Here is an 18,498-nt window from a genome sequence, read left to right as displayed (position 1 = left end):
GTACATTTGCTAACCGGATACCTCATCCAAAGTGGAATCCAAAAATAGGAGTGGAAAAGGATCCGGTACTATAGCGGCATTCAACTTTTGATAGTCAACACACATCCACAACTTCTTAATTTTCTCTAGAACTACCGAAATTGGTGAGATCTATTTCAGATTATCAATTGAAACAATGAATCCAACCTTCAAAACAACTGATCCAATTCCTCTTTAACCTGCTTGGCATCATTTGAATTCATGCTGTACCTAACCTGCTCGGTGGGAACTGCATCCTTCTTCAAATTGATTTGATATTGATAAAATCTGGGATCAAGTCCTTTTATATCCGAATAATCCCATACAAATACATCCCATAAAATCTTGGCATATCCTTAGTTGCTTGCAAGAATTCAACTTCTTCCTCATCATTAACCCCCCCATGATGTTTACAGGTTCAACAACAATATGTTGGGTCTCCTCCACAAAGATGATTGGCTTGTTGATAGGAACTTGTACCTTCCTTGATCCTCTCCATATTGTTAGTGTATGCATGGCCCTATTTTGTTTCACCTTGGCTTGTCGCAACCACGATCGACCCAACAACATCTAATAGTCTTCTCTTAGTCCCTAGAGATCCAACACCACAAAGGATACCCGCAAAAGGGGTTTCTCCAATATCAAATGTAATATCTCGCAGGATTTTGCACGGTCGAACTCTTTTTTGATCTACCATATGGAAAAATAACGGAGCTAGTTCCAATTCACACTATCCATACTTCCTACATGTTTCCTATGTAATGATATTGACTTTAGAACTGCCATCTACCAATACATTTTTTGAATTACTACCTCGATGCTGCACTATGATTAGTGGGGCTCAATCATCTGCCAGAAAAGTAATTTCTTTTGGTACAATTTTAATGGTTCCTAGTCCTTTGGGTGAATACATTAACTTTTTCTTGCAAGAAGGAACCAATCAAAGCATATCTCCCATCTTGATTTGAATGGACAACTATACCATAGCATCCCAAATATCGAACTAGGCCTCTCTTGTACCAGATCCGTCACAATTAATTGGTTTCTCAGTGAGAAAATCACATGTAGCTTCCATATCTTTTCTATTCTTTGATGGTTGTGATTGTGTCTGCCTGTCCTAGAGTTTTGGTGGCATTCCCTCCGAACAGACTTGAGGTAATAGTATGGTTCTTGCTCCACCCATTTCACCGCATCTTGTAAGACAATTATTTGTTCTCCAACAACGGGTTTCAAAATTGCCTTCTTACTTGGATGAACTTCCTTTCCCAAGCGGGTGATCAATTGTACTAGTGGATCAACAAAGTTAAGTGCATCCACTGTTACTTTCTTTGTTGTCAATAGATCAATGGACACCATGTTTGTATTGGGCCCTTTCCCTTTTTTTTTGCTTTCTTTTGCAGCCATAATCGCAGCCTCCTAACACTCGCTATGCTGGTGATCATCATCCAAACAGAATGAACAACGCTTCTATCTTGGTGGGTCAAAATTTGGTCCTCTTGCTCCCTACACATAGCCTCCTCGACCACCAAAGCAACATCCTTGATTTGAAGAGGCTACATAGTTTTGCTAGGTCTCCTGCTCCTATCCTTGTTGTGAAACTTGAATCACACTGGTTGATTGACTTGGCTGCTTGTTTTCCTGAGTTTTCCAATTAGCCATGTTCTAAGAATTATATCGGCATTAAATGATATTGTGATTCTTTATCTCACAAATGTCACACCACATTTGATTCAATGCACAATCGTCGCTGATTGCGTGATCATCATTCTTACATTTGGTACAATGCAAGTTTGAGGTGTCTGATTTTGAGGGTTTTTCCTTTCCTACCATTGCTGCCAGGGCCTTTATTTTGGCTTCCTTGGTCTTTGCTGATTATGCAAGAGGATCCTTGTCCTCTTCCATGCTTGTATCCTCTTCTAATTCACTTTTTGTGTCATCTTTGGAATCACTTTCTAATGAATGCTTCTTTGATTTCTCCAGACGAGATCTCTCTGCCACATGGGCTACCAACATAACCCATTCCAATGAAGCTGTTCCAGGTCAATTGTGGCCAGTGCGGTTTGAAGACTCGTCAGCTAACCCTGGACATAATATGAATTCAATATCTCATCAGCTGGGGACATGCAATTCCCACTCGCTGAAGTAACATGCAAAACTTAGTCGTGTATGTTTCCACATCAAATATCTTCTGCTTATAATACCACAAACGCTCCAACATCTATGGATTAATTTTTTGTAAAAACTTTTTAGGAATGCCGCAATAATGTCCAATTTTGTTTGAAATAATCCATTGGATATTTTGAAAGCCACTTTGAATCTTTTTCACTCAGAGTGGTTTCAAAGACTGCTTCCTTATGCACCACTTCACCACTACCATCCAATAGTGCATACCGCTTTTTGAAGGATCAAACATGGGAATTTGGATCTTCATCAGATTTGCCCACAAATTTACTGTACTTGAGACCATGATGCTTATTGCCTGGTCGTGCCATACCAAAAGCTCCGGAAAGATATGGTCCAAATGGAACAAGGACTATTCAAGCCCTAGGTAGGACTCTCATAGCTGCAATTGGTCCCCCAATTGATAAGGTGGGATCTGGAATGGCAGTGTCACCCCCACCAAGATTGTGCCTTGCGACAATTACTGGTACTATACCCGCAGTTGTGGCTGTTGTTCCTTTGAGGCCAAAACCCACTAGCATCGAGAAAAGTGGTTCAAAAAGGACAACACCATCTGATTCATAAGCCCGATCTGGGGAAGGAGGAGCGGTTTGCAAATTTTGGAGTGGAATCAAATCTGTGCTGTTTGTCTGCAAATTGATCCAATTTGGCAGTGTTGACTTGGGCAAATGTAACTCTGACTTCAATTGTATCCACTTTCAACACCTTGTATCTCCATGGGACTTCCGATTCCACCACAATGGCATCACGAGTTAGGCAAGAGTGTCGTAATTGGTGCTGCTACCGTGGTGAAAAAAGAATGGGAGAAGGCAGAACCTGCCATCTCTGCCGATGCATGAAATTGACCGTGCCTCAATAGTCAACGCAATGAACCCCAACTCTACAAATACCACCGATTTGAAGTTGATTGTAAGTTGCCATTGTTATCTTGTGTATAAAGACGCTTATAGACATAATTTACGACTGCATTGTCACACATAGATACGGTACACGAGACCACACAAAATTCACCATATCATTAACATCATCATCATCATTAATTATTAGATTTCAAATTCATCTTGATACTATTATTGCACACACAGAGAGCACCTGACTATATAACCTCGCATAATCATAACGGTATAAAGGTTGAACCATTTCCAATTAGCACTCCTGCCGATTCATATAAACAGTAAGGTTTTTGGCAGCCTAAATCTTTCTTGCTAGAATATAGTGATAACCAAAAGGATGAGAACGTTCTTTGTAAGTTAGATAAAATCAAGCAAGGTAAGCTTGCAAATCCAAAGAGCATCATTCTAATGAGTGGAGCCAATGTTTGTATTGCAAATCTTTCTGGCACTTATGGAATAGTTCCAAAATAAAAATACATCACTTCAAGGAGGCGAAGGATGTCTCCTTGATAGCATTGACCAATCCAAAGCAAGAGAAGGTACCTTAAAAGCAAGAATGGAGCCAATTTCAATAGAATGTATAGAAGAGGTAGTTACATATTTTTTTTGGTCGAGAAAGGAATACGTCTAAATTTACCAAATGTAACTTCATTCGCTATCCACGTCAAAAGTATGGGCACTTTGCAGGGCAATTCCCAGAAAATGTAAAAACTAAAAAGATCGAAGGTCCTTAAGGTGGAAAAGCTAGCACCAGTGCATGTTGGTGGGGCCAAAGTGTGTCGACTCTAGAAGATGGCATGGGCAGATATATGCAGGCTAGCAGAAGCATGACAAAGGGCTGGAGCAGCTAGGAGAATCATGGGATGACACGTAGCAGCGAAAATGTATGCCTGATGCGGCTTATAGGCTAAGGAGGGCTCCATGAGGGGTTAATTTGGGTAGCAGATGAAAGAGATGCAAGGTGAAGCTTTTGGGTCCAGGAATGAAGAGCTTGAAGTGTTGAAGGAGCAGGTCCCAGAGACGGCTCGTCAAACGGTGTCCTGGTGTGCAAGATACTGAAGTTTAAAGTTGGAATGTATTGTAGATTCTTGCCGGACAGGGCAGCTGGGGACAGGTGGTCCAAGTGAAAGTAGAGGTACAGGTGTGTATAGCTCAATTCATGGAGTCTACCCGTCTTTTCAGATTGCGGATCGGAGCTATGGTTTGTATTTTATGGCCAGTTGAATTTTTCCCGGGGGCCGGGTCTGAGCCCACTTAGCCACATTGGAGGATGTGCCATTTGGCATTTTTTCGACCTCGCCAAAGTTCTCGGTGATAGCGTACATCATGTGGAGTTAGCACGAAGTGACGACACGTGAATTGGAGATCAGGACAGATCTACAGCTCTGCTGTGGTTTGCTGCTCGAGATAGACAGACTATGGCTCTCTAGTTGCAAAGCTTGGGACCTTATGCAATGTAGCTCACATGCCCATGACGGTTTTGGAAATTTGTCACACTACATAGTAGCATAGCTCTCGCCAGCTGATTCCTTCTCCATGTTGGCCTTCATTGCCATGCAAACTCATACAATATAACCTTCTTTGAAAGACCTGATGATTCTCATCCAAGAAGACTCCCCATACACTATGGGTATTCGGAATCTCCACTACTACAACACAGGAAGCTTGTGATTCAGGTAGGTGATGTCGCACCTACTCAATACTTATCTTTTTCATGCTTGATTGAGTCAAGATGCTATTGTACATATGGTTTTCTTTTTGGGGATATGATCTTACATAGTGCTTCAAACAGAGTGTTGCAACGATAAATTTTCATTCAAGTACCTAACCCCTTAGAAGTTAAATGGGCTAATGGGGTTTTGGGCGGGTTGGCCTGGCTCTGTAAACTTTGTCCTCATCTACTTGATGTTATAGTGGCTCCCCCCTAGCGAATCTGCACTACAACGCGCACACACACACACACACACACTCTCTCTCTCTCTCTCTCTCTCTCTCTCTCTCTCTCTCTCTCTCTCTCTCTCTCTCTCTCTCTCTCTCTCTCTCTCTCTCTCTCTCTCTCTCCCTCTCTCTGTACGAGGCGGCGTTGATGAATCTTCTCCCTCATGAAGTGGGGTCTGCCATACTGCTGTAAAGGAATGTGGCTACTGGCACCAAACCCTATAAAAGGTGAGCTTCCATGCTCACTTAGCATTGGTACTATGTGCTTTTGTGGTGTGTGTGTGTACTTGTGAGTGGTTGTCTGTACATTGGGATTGTGAGGGTTTTGCCCACAAAGGTGTGTATCGTTAAAGTGGTTGGCTCTATGGAAAAAGGAAAAGATAAGTAGGCTATTGTGGAGTTGGTTTCTCCAACTCAATCTCAAATGACTTAAGGCATTGATATGGAACTATTGTCTGAGATGCTTGTACGTGTTGTGATTCACTTGTTGATATAGTAATAGTCCTCATGCATGTCTTGGCTGTACTAAGTCGGAATATGAATATGGGTGGAAAATTCGACTGAACCTTTGGTATCTACGGCACTGGTTTGTTTACTCGCCTTTCTAGTTTAGGAAATACTGTTATGATTGACTTATCATAAGCATGTTATGATCACCCTTTTGGTGTCTGCGACACTGGTTTTGTAATTCCCTTTCGAGTTTAGGGATCTCTTTCAATACATATCTATGGACCTGTCATAGGCATGTATATGAAAAAAACATTGAAAGGTTGTACCCTCCTTTAATATTGGATAATGATTGCCTTGAATTTCTTTTCTAGCTGAAGAGTAATGATAGAAGTTTTTTTACTACTTGGTTAATGACCCTATATGGTAGGATTGGCTTACTTGTGGGGTGTAAGACAAGCAACCTGGTATATTCTATTGGGGCTATTGTTGCGGCTATTATATTGATGATGTGCCTCTGGGGTTTGATATTGAGCTTACCTTTCTTGCTCAGATACGGTCTATGCCCTTTGAGTGTTGTGTGTATAAATCTTTGGCAAAGTTGCTCAATTGGCTGAATATGGTTGTGAATGGTTCATTTTGAATAGGGTTAAGATTGATTGTGGCCGAATATGGCTATGAATATGGTTTTGAAGGGTTGTAAAATATGGTAGATATGGTTGTAATTGGTTAACTCAGGGTTGCTCATGAGGGCGCATATGGTTGCTTATTGCATCAATTTTATGGGTCTTGGCGGCACACACCCTTGGCTTTTGGAACGAGGCAAAGCAAATGAAAAATTTGGACATGATGAGAGGCAAGTGCAAGGTATACAATGCTGTTGACAATGAATCTTATTCACACTTTTCTCCCCAGGCGAACTTGTTCATCACCCTCATTTTGGTATGAATGCAACTTCTAGACTCTTGATGGGTTTTGCCAACACGAAACCCATTGTGAGAATGCCTTTCCCCTCCAACGTATGGTTTTCCAAGCCATTTGAAGGGTTTCTTGACCCTTTTTCTTATGAATCCTCGTGCATTGTTTCCTGCCCTCAACAGGGTTTTGCCAGCAAAACCCACTGGGAGGGGGAACAAATGTATTTGTGTGTGTGTGTGTGTGTGTGTGTGGGGGGGGGGGGGGGGGGGGGGGGGGGTGGATTAGGTGGGCAATGCAGGAAAATCACAAATGATCTTTGTAAAAGTGATTCTAAATCAATTGTATACTACTAACTCGACTAAAGGCTACCTGGGAAACAAAGTGTGTTAAAAACCCATCTCAAAGGAACTATACAATTGATCTGACACATCATCTACTTTGATAAGAGTAAATATTTGAGAAAAAAATTTAAAATAAAAAATTGTAAAAGGCATCATATGCTTCCTTAATAAAAGAGATCTCCAAACCCATGTAATAGGTACATAATTTTTGGCCATGTTAAACAGGCTCCCTGTTCTAGGAGGAAGTTAGAAAAGGAAAAGCTATTAGACTATTTTTCTTGCCTTGACTTCTAAATTTTTTATGGAGAGGGTGTTGATGGGTACATTGGTGTCATGACAGTTATAGACATGCCGGACCTAGAACCCATGGTGGTGTTCAATCATCCATCTCTGATAGTTTTGGGAGTAAAGATCAAGTGGGGCGACCAACTTATCACTGTTATCAATGTATATGGTCCAATAAGAAGAGAAAGGATAGAACATGCTCATTGAACATGCTTGCATGATTTGAGATATCCAGATGGAAAATTTTGTGTCAGAAGTAGGCTTTAATGGCCTTGTGGGAGGTTGGTCCGTGGAATAGCACGCCATGATTCACATATACCAGCCTCCAGTATGCTGGCACAATATCTCGGTTGGATAGATGCTATTGTTCCCATCAAGCCATCTGGCTACCACCATTGCTTGATACGAAAGCGTAACTTCACAATGCCTATCGGATCACCTACCGCTAAGCATGAAATCCCAAAAAACCAAAGTAGAAGGTCAATGTCCCCAAGGATTAGAGAAGATATTGACAACAAGGGCTCATCTCTTTAAAGACCCTCTCTTCAGAAGCCTGGTCGTAAAAGCTATAAGAAAGATTTGTAAAGGTTTGGATCTGGTAAGCCCTAAGGCCGAGGATATCTTCACCAAGAATATTAAAAAAGCAAACAAGACTATAGGACCTAGAAGAAAGAAACACCGCGAGGAGAGTTTAAAGCAACTCACAAATGAAGTGGAGATTTTAACCTCCAAGAAAGAAGAAGGGCCGACTTCTAAAGCCGAGCACAGAAGGTGGCTTGAAGCTAAATGCGAATTGACTAAACAACAACTCAAGAAGGTGAAGAAGACCAAAATTCTATCCAGAGAGACTTTCCTCTTGCCGGAGGAGGCTAATTAATCTCACTTCTTTAGGACCCTCAAGGTTGAGAGAAATCGGGGCATCATCCATTCATTGTCCCGATGGGGAAGGAAAGGAGATTAAGGACCCAGATGAAATGGCTAATATGATGCTTATCCACTTGCAACAAATCATTGGCCAACCTGAGTATTACTCCTCAAAAGTGGATGGAGCTAGGGATGCTCTTCTGAGAAGTGATAAAATATGGCATCACATTTAGACGCCAACACCTTGGAGAAGGCGTTCTTTCAGGAGGAATGCTCTCATGCGATGCAAGATTTGGGCAAAGATAAGTCTCTTGGATGGGATGACATGACTACAAAGTTTTTCAAATAATTTTGGGAGGAGCTTAGGTCTTCAATCACACGAATGGCTAACCAAGTTCTAGTCAATGGAGATCTCAACTTGAGCGTCAAGAGAGGCCTTATCAAACCGATACCTAAACAAGTCTGCTTCTCCCAGTTGAAGCACTGGTTCCCTATAATTATGACATCATTAGCATACAAAATAACACCAAAATTGTTTCTCTCATGATCTCTTCCTTACTTGACAAGTTCATCACCCCCCACCAACATGGATTTATAACAGGAAGATCTATATAGGACGACATTCTGGCAACAATGGTTGGCATAGAGTTTGCATCATCCACTAAGCAAAAGTGTGTATTACTACAATTGGATCTAGATAAAGTGTATGATAGGATCACATGGTCCTTTATTGAAGAGGTCATAAAGTCACTGGGCTTTGGGCCACAGAATGTGTTGGTTGGTTAGCACATTGGGTGCTGGTAGCCAATCTGAGCTCTTTTTTAATGAGCGAATTGTGGGGACTTTTGAGGTAAAAAGATATACTAAGCAAGGCTGCCCACTGACTCCTCTTTTGTTTGCCATTGGATCTCATCCATTGGTGACAATTCTTGAAGATAGTGCTTCAAGAGGAGGTTTGAGGGCTATCCCTCCCCAATAACGACCAGCTATTGGCAAAGCTGTTTGTGGATGATTCACTTCTCTTACTCAAAGCTTGTTCTCAGGTGATTAGGAAGGCTCTAGAGATTGTGCAAATGTATGCCATTGCGTCAAAGTTGAAGTGCAATATAAAAAATCTAGATTGATCTCCCTTTTAGAAAATGACTCGTTTAATCTAGCAATGTGGTCGGACGGGGAGATTGTGCTCAAAGGGACGGTGTTTAGGGACCTGGGGGCCCCTTTGGGGGTGGATATAACCTACAAGAAAAGATTCTCATGGGTTCTGGATAAGAGATAGAGAAAGTTGCATAGGTGAGAGTTTGTGCTTCTCCCCTTCGCGAGTAGATTGAAAGTGATTAATTTGTTTATGCTCCCATATATAGCTTTTAATGGCGTGCTGCTTAAGATAGCCGAATGCAATTGGAAGGAGTTCTTAAAATTGGTGAAAAGATTTCTTTGGAAAAACAACAATAAAGACTGGCAGCCTTGCCAATGGGCAAGCTGGGATGCCGCAAAGAGATTGGTGAGGCAAGGCAGTCTCAAAATTCTAAACCCTAGTAGTCATGCGAAGGCCTAAGTGTGCCAAGTTTGTGGTTGCAATCATGAAGCAAGATCAAGCCTGGGTTGCTATGACAAAGGCCATGATGGACAATGCCAAACTGTGCTCGCAAGGTGGCCAGTGGAAAGGGCTAGATCTTCACGACAAATTTCTTGCCCCTTAATGGTCTCACTTAAAGCTTGGGGGCTTAACTAGCGAGCTGGCTCAAAAGTGTAGCAGAGCCGCGGAGGCCTTGGAATGGAGAGAGGTAACTAGATACTTTCACAACTTGATGTCTCACTAGTCCCCTTGACTCTATAAGGAGGGAAGCGTCTTGTTGAACCCTGCTTGGAGGGAGGTGGCCAGAAAGATAAACATCAAAGGATTCCAACGATTGGGCCAGTTCTAGAACTACAATAGCAGTGTCTAAAATTGACCGGACCAACTAGCCTCCCAGTTCAATCTCCACAGGACTAAAAGATTGCTGGTAAATAGAGTCTTAGAATGGCTTGATAGGTGGTACCTACTGACTTACAAGTCTAGGCTTGATTGGAAAGCATGGCGGTGGCCCATTGGCAGACACTTCGATAAACCACACACCAAGGAGGCTTACAACATCCTCATGGTCTTGCTACATTGGTTCTCCCCCTTGAACAAGCAATGGGACAAGCAATGGCCGGAGGCAAGATGGGTGGCAATTGTAAAGAACATCTACTGCCCACAATGTCCACTTAAGATGAAGGTCTTTGTATGGAAGGTACTATTGGGGTAAAAGTACTATATAGAGGTATTGGTCCAGATAGATGCCTACAATGCAGATTAGTGGGTGAAAACCTCCCCCACCTTTTCAAGGACTACCCAAGGATCTTGGCTTGGTAGGAAAGACATGCAAGTAGGTTCAAAAGACACGGAAGATTGGGTTCTCCAAGAATGATCTCTTCTTGTGTGGGAAGGTGTTCATGAGCCAACCACTTCTAATCAGTACAGATTTTGTCAGGTTTTGTTACTTTAAACATGTCTAGAAGGCCAGGAATTGTCGACTATTCTTGAACATCATTGAAACAACAAGGTTCACAAAGATCATTCAAGAAAGCAAGGAAGCGATTATTGCCATTGCAAAATGGATGAGCTCGGAAGAGTGGAACAAAACTGTGATTGCAGCAATGTCAAAACTACAAAGATAAGACTCTAGTCCTTTGCCAGCCAAGTGTTATACATTTACTGCGGGGTGGCCTCCCTTTTACCCAATGTACTGATGTTTGTTGGTGGAAGAGGTCATGGCTCAACACGAGCATGACTAGTAATCGTAATTCTTTGAAGTTGTTATTATAATCCACTCGCGATTGTGAGTTTTGAAAAAAGAAAAAAGGATTCAAGATTCACATACCTCATGGTCTTGTGAAGAAGAAGAGTTTGTTTCATAAGAAATCCCAAGGCAAATGTTGGCATATCCTATGCAAATTGTACATTCACAAATTCACAAAAATAGCTAATATGAAGTGGTTTATGCAAGCCACCCGAATGAGGGTTTTTTTTGTGATAAAAAAATGTATTAGTTCTCATGCTATTCCTAACGAATATTCAAACAACTTTGAAAAAGTTTTTGCATACTATATACTCATGGGTTTTTAAGGGATGAATTGTGGGACAATTCCAAAAACTCACAAATGAATGATGGTGGGTCAATTTCAAAATTGACAAATGAATTGTGCTAAAGACAAACCCATTAAAAAAAATGATAACGTGTTGTTGGTCGGGGCATGTCCATCACTGTGTTGGACGAAGCCACAATGCTTGGGAAGCTGAGGGAGATGAGTATGCCTTTGGGCTATCATCTTGTGCAACTCAAAATTGTTGGAATCGGTAAAAATTAGATGTCTGTACAACACTCTTTGAGTGGCCAAGGCCATAATTCAAGTGTGAGTGGTTGTATGGGAGTTGTAGTAGGTATCCGATTGTCAAGCTATAAGCATGTGTGTGTGTGTGTTTGTGTTGGGGGGTGAGAGAGATAGAGAAAGAGCAAAAGTATCGCAACAAATTCAAATGCATGCAAGTGAATATAGAAAGCTTCCATAAGCTAATAAAGTGAGGCCAATGCCATCTTTACAGAAGTTCATGTTAAAAATTACGGGGAACTTCAGGTGGCCACTTGCAACACCTCGTAATATTTAAGCTTTCATTCACAACCAACGCTAAAAAAAAAAAGTTGCATACCCATGTGAAATCTTAAATGAGGCCTTATTCGGTTTGACTATGGCAACTTCTCCTACCACCCCTTAGCCTTGAATAATGGCCAATGGGGAAAAGACCCACACTGGTTGCCGTTCCCACCATGAAGGTGTTCTTAATATCCGATTTTTAATATATGTGCAAACTAAGTATTTTTTACATGTTATAAAGATATGCATTGTCTAAAGCATACGTAAACCAATATGAGAGATATTTTTCGATTTTTTGTACAATCCCACATCTAACAATGTGTGAGTGTGTGTACAAAACCCCAACAAATTTAAAATACCTTAGTTTAGAGCTTAAGGTATATTCTTAGTAACCAGGTAAGAATATCAAGGATTAAAGATATATAATGCTATAATGAGCTTTTAAAAACTTAGCTATATTGGGTCCAAGGAATAGTATCAATGAAAGAGAATGTGTGTGTGTGAGACAGGAGGATAGGATCCACAAGCAAGGCCCACCAAGATAGACTCTTAGAAAGAACTTCTAAGCTTTAGATTCACCTATGTTGAATAGATAGTAACATTCCTGTCAATGAAAATGTGTGTGTGTGTGTGGCCCACCATGAGGCACCCTACCCCAACCATCATGTATAGAATGAACAACTATCCAGTTTTTGTTAAAGAAATTAAATAGTATTTTAAATTGTAAAAGGGGTACAATTTTGTAAAAAGGTGGCCATGTGACATATATATGTAAAATTATCATCCAAGTATCTCATCAGAGTACAAGTAAGAGAAAAACTCTTACTCTTGTTTGTGTAGATTGAATCTATCATTTTCCTCCAGTTCCACAAATAATTTGAGAATATTTGAGACAAAAAACATTGCAATAATCAACCTGAATACATTATACATGATTAGTTGAAACAACAATAAAAATGAATGTAAACAATGTTCTTGCATATACCAAAGTAGGGACATAGATCCCACACCTATTCGGCTGGACTAGCAATGCAAGAAAGTCACCAATGGTCTTTGTAAAAGTGAGTCTAGATCAATTGTATAGTGCTAACCGGACCAAAGGTTAGCTAGGAAACAAAATGTGTGTGTTTATGTTTAAAAACCCATCTCGAAGGAACTATACCATTGATCTGACAATCATTTACTCGGATAAGAGTACATATTTGAGAAAAAATTAAAAATTAAAAATTATAAAAGACATCATATGCTTCATTAATAAAATAGCTCTACAAACCTTGTGATAGGTACAATATTTTTGGCCATGTTAAACAGGCTCCTTGCATGAAAGCGTATACGTGACTTTTACTTGTTGATTTCATAACTTTCTAATGTCTTGTTTTTTAATATATATTTTTTTGCAGAACCCACAATTAGGTCTCCTAATCTCAAAAATATAAAAAAGTCTTTCAAAACATATTAAGTGCATAAGTGAAGTGAAGGGTGAGTTTAGGAAATGAAAAGAAAGATGAAGGTGGTAAGTCAAGAGACGCATGAAGGTGGAAAGTCAAAACACCTTATGTGTCCATATAAAGAGGTGTTTTTCTTCTCTTTTATTTTCCCTCTAGCATTTTGTTCTCTTTAAAGTGTCCTTGCACTCTCTCTCTCTCTCACTCTCTCTCTCTCTCTCTATGTTGTATCCATCCTTCCCAGCTAATTTTGTTGCAAATCTACGTGCTTCATCATTGCCCATTGCTATGTGCTATAGACTAGTCCATCATTTTTGTTGTTTTTGAGGGAATCTTTGAATTAGGAATACATTTTAATTTTTTTGAAGCCATTAAGGAATACTTTTTAAATTCATATATTAGAAATAGGTAGGTAGATATATTATTAAACCAAAAAATTTACAAAGACATACATGCTCAACACGAGCCATGGATCCCAAACATCATAAACAAAAGCTGACAAGATAGACATCATCCCGATGTTGCCAGCAACCCGAGCTAGAGTGCCACTCCAAACCACAATTGCCCTCAAGATGAAGACCAACCAACATCAGTCCAAGGCAATCGTGGAAAGATATAGATACATGGCTAATAGGGGAGCTGCCCCACCGACAAGACTGGAGAAATAGAGGGAGCCTAGTCACAAACTCTCTAAGAAGATATGCTGCCGTACCTGCCTGCCAAGGAAGAAAACAAACGAGAAGCCCAAGGAGATATGGCCGTAGATGGGCAAAGGCCACAGATCTTCATCACCAGCCCTGGAGGGCCATCTTAAAACTCATTATATTGGGTCGAAGGGATAGTATCAATGAAAGGGAATGTGTGTGTGTGTGTGTGTGTGTGTGTGTGACTCGAGGATAGGATCCACAAGCAAGGCCCATCAAGATATACTCTTAAAAGAACTTTTAAGATTTAGATTCTATTAGGCTGAAGAGATAGTAACATTCCCGTCAATGAAAACGTGTGTGTGTGTGTGTGTGTGTGTGTGTGTGTGTGTTTCATCACCACCATATTATCCTCTAAGTCTTAATTGGGATTGCACATTCAATAGAGGTTGGGGCACCTCCAATTAGTTTTCACATTCAACAATGATCTATAATAAAATACGATGAATAATTGTTGGTGCCGACTGTACTTAAAGAATGGGAACCAAAGTGTACTATTCAGTCTCCAAGGTTTTCTCTCTCTCTCTCTCTCTCTCTCTCTCTCTCTCTTTCTCTCTCTCTCTACTAAGTTCAAGATGGATGCAAGACATCAAGAAGTGGTATGAATATGGAATGCAACACACTTGCGTCATGATGCATCAATCGACCCTACAATTAATGAGGCTTTACAACAACATCAATGTCTCTTGCCATAACAGAATATTGGAAGCTCGCACTTTATGCATTTCATCATGCCCAAATTAAAACATCATATTTTCTTTTCTTTTTCTAAGAGAGATGATCATACTAACCTATTTACCTTGAGCCTATCTCGGTATCTAGAATCCACATCAGAGTTGTGATAAACCCTGGATCCCACGCCCTTCGCTGTAAAATCAAACATTAGGGCCATTTGTGTATGCACATTATTACCCTTGCAAGTTTGCAAGTATGAGCCTCATACCCTACTTGAATGATTAGCTTTTAATCTCATTCTAGCTCGCCTTCCTCATATTAACAACCAAGACCACTCCCTACATACCTTTCTCTCCTAGCCACTTTGAGGACTCCCAATTGTTGCCCTCATAGCTTTTGATCACATTCTATCTCACTTTTCTCATATTTTCAGCCAAGACCACTCCCTACACACCTTTCTCTCTATCCACTTTGAGGGCTCCCAATTGCCTCCCTCATATCCATAGTCTTCATGCATCAAGTATCATTGATCAGCTCAACATAGAGCATTTCAAGTCAACAAGAAACCAAAACATAGCAACACGTCAATATTTGATCATTGTTTTTGCTCGTATAGCAAAGCACAGATCCATGTACTAGTGTTTATAAAAAGTAAAATAACTTGCATGTGGTAGCATTATTGGATTTGATGGCATACATTGGAATACAATGTTTGAGGACCAATTTGGTGGCAAGCACAATCAAGATAGTTACATTATCTTGTTTAAGTAACCACGTTTATTTGTATTGGCATTACATAAAATTGGAATGCTACCCTCTTTGAAAATGGAGAGAGGACATAAGGTGAATGAACTCTACAATTTCTTGTTTATGCACTCTTTGAATCACTAAATTTATTTTTTTGAGCACTCAATTGGTTTAATTGCTATTTGTGGAGGTGGAAAATATCCTCTGACAAGATCTCTCTTTGGAGATTATTGGTCATTACATACCTTCATCTTCAAGGGCACAATATGAAGTGAAGAGTGGAGGATGGAGGGCTGTTTTTGAGAGGAGTGTATCTTATATGTTACTCTTTCTAGAGGCATTGTGTCAACCTATGGACATGGTGTTGGAGATTGGTGGAGGCATATGCCTATGTTGAACGCTACCATGCACACAAGACGTCCTTGTAAACTCATTGATAATGATGGGAGAGATATGTGATAGGTATCTTACTCCTTTGCTCGGTAGGGTCACTATGTGTAAAACCTATATATCATGTACGTTCAATCACTTTTTATAAAACCTCTTATCTATGAATTTGTCACCAATAAAAGGGACCGTTTTCCTATACAATTTGTAAAGTTTTTTGCAAGATCATTTTTTCAACTTCCTTACGTATGTATGTAAAAATGTCAAAAAATGCAGAATAAATTAATCCCCAATGTTGAAACCATGTGATATGCTTTTTTTTTATTATAGTGACCCCCCAAGCTCTTTTGGTTTGCAAATTTTTGTGGCAATATAGGTGGAGTCAATATGCATGGTAGTGGAGCTTTTGCTAGTGATGATAATGAAGATTTTGTTATTAATGAAGGAGTACAAGCGGAAGTGCGACGCGAGAGAGAGTGCGAGAAGAAGAGCACGACGATATGGTGAACTCGCTCTACTGTAATGTGTAGAGCATAGTGAGTTCTTATTAGGTTTTTACAAAAGAATATGTGTACATACCTGGCGGCCCGCACACTTACCTGGGCGACCACATTGGGCTTTATACCCCAACAACTTCCCACTTAAAGTCCAATGTGGTACTTTAAGTGTGAGAGAAGCTACTATACAAGCTAATATACAAGAGATGTAGAGAAGTGATGTACTACCCTACACCTAACTGCTTGCGAAAATGCGCAAAGCTCTCTGAGGGAAGTCCTTTTATAAGTAGATCAGCAGGATTTTCTGTGGTGTGAACTTTGACAAGCTGAAGTTGCTTATCCTCGAGCATTTCCATGATGAAATGATACTTCACATCCACATGCTTTGTCTTTGAGTGATAAACTGGATTGCGAGTCAATTGTATAGCACTTTGACTATCACAATATAACACAGGCATCTCTTCTTTGATTCCAAAATCTGTTACTAGTCGATTAATCCAAATTGATTCTTTGCATGCCTCTGATGCTGCAACATATTCAGCCTCTGTAGTAGACTGAGTAACACAATCTTGTAATCTAGAACGCCATGATACTGCTCCACTAGCCAATCTAAAGACATACCCTGACGTAGACCTTTGGTTGTCTCCTTTACACTTAGCTCCTGACTCCCATAGCATATACGCATACTCTTTGTAGCTTTCAGGTATCTCAATATTCCTTTCACTGCCTCCCAATGTTTCTTGCCTGGGTTTGACATGTATCGACTTACTACTCCCACTGCAAATGCAATGTCTGGGTGAGTAGCAATCATTGCATACATCAAACTACCCACCATATCGTCGTGCTCTTCTTCTCGCACTCTCTCTCGCGTCGCACTTCCGCTCGTACTCCTTCAACTGGTATCAGAGCTCAGATCGAGGCTCGGGGCAGCACTGCAGGAGGCTAGAGTCACCAGCTCAGATTGGAGTGAAATTCGACAGGCAAAGACACGGCCCCAAATCTCGTGGGGGGGCCCGAAGGACTTGGTGTGCTCAGAATTTTATTCTGAGGTCATCTCGGTCACCATTCGGCTTCGACAAAGGTCTGCGCAGGCCATTTTCGACTACGTGGTCTCGATGGGTGCAGATCCGACTCTGCAAATTTGGGGTTTTCGGCCTACGACTGTAGGTGCTGAGGATATCGACACTCCCAGAGTGTTGATTTGTGGCTATCTACACATCGAAGGACGACTCATCACAGTTCTTGGAGGCGTGTCACATACGACACCGGCGCATCTACACACAGACTGTAGGCAACATCCACTAGTTCATCAGGTAGCTTGTGTTTGCTGCTTGATATTCCAGATTTCATCCTAACATTGCAGGTACTTCCACATGGGATGTATTGTCAGAGATGATGTATGTCTGTTGAGGGTTTGCTGGCTGTGAGTCACGTAGCAAACAACCGCCGCAGTGGTTACAATATACAGTGGGAAATTTGTGGATGTATGACTTTGTGGGAAGTCTATGTACTGTCAGATTTACTGCAGCCTTTGTTGAGGGTCGAGTGAGGTTTTATTGAGCTGGGGGATTCTCGAATGTTGAGATCCTTTCGGTGATACAGGTCTTGGAGCGATCCCTCGAGCACCCTTAGATAGGCAGCGAGGATGTATTGACTGTGAGTTAGACAGTTGGGATTGCATCTTTGCTTTACTGCCGTTGAGGCATTTTCGCAGTCTATGCTTACAGGACAGTGACAGGACAGTCAGAGACAGTACAGGTGCAGGACAGGTTTACCCGCAGCTGTTTTTTGAGCTGTTTTTTGGTCTGTTTTTTGAGTACACCAGAGCCATTTTACAAAGGAGACTCTGCCAAAATTTATGCAGAATCTGAAGCTTTCTTGGTTCATTTGACATGTATCGACTTACTACTCCCACTGCAAATGCAATGTCTGGGCGAGTAGCAATCATTGCATACATCAAACTACCCACTGCAGACGCATATGGAATCTTATCCATTTCAACCTGTTCTTCCTCAGACACAGGACAATCTTGTTTGCTAAGTTTCACATATGGTGGCAATGGAACACTCAGTGCCTTTCCCTTCTCCATATTGAAACGTTGCAAAACCTTGTCAATATACTCTGTTTGAGATAACCAAATCAACTTCTTTGATCTGTCTCTCTCAATGCGCATACCAAGTATATGACTTGCCTCACCCATGTCTTTCATGTCAAACGATTTTGCCATCTTTGACTTCAAAGCTGAAATTTCTTCCAAGTGCTTGCCAACAATCAACATGTCATCCACATACAAAATAAGGATCAGCCAACTACCATCCTTAGCCTTCTTTGTATATAGACAGTGATCGAACTCACTACGTTTGTAGCGTTGAGAAAGCATAAACTTGTGGAATTTATGGTACCATGCCCTCGGTGATTGTTTTAAGCCATAAAGACTCTTTAACAACTGGCATACCCAATCTTCCTTGCCTTTCTCAACAAAC

This window comes from Adiantum capillus-veneris, chromosome 11 (genome assembly GCF_014529385.1).
Source record: "Adiantum capillus-veneris isolate H3 chromosome 11, ASM1452938v2, whole genome shotgun sequence".
Lineage (NCBI taxonomy): Eukaryota > Viridiplantae > Streptophyta > Polypodiopsida > Polypodiales > Pteridaceae > Adiantum > Adiantum capillus-veneris.
The sequence above is the reverse complement of the archived record's forward strand: the minus strand, read 5'-3'. Positions refer to the sequence as shown.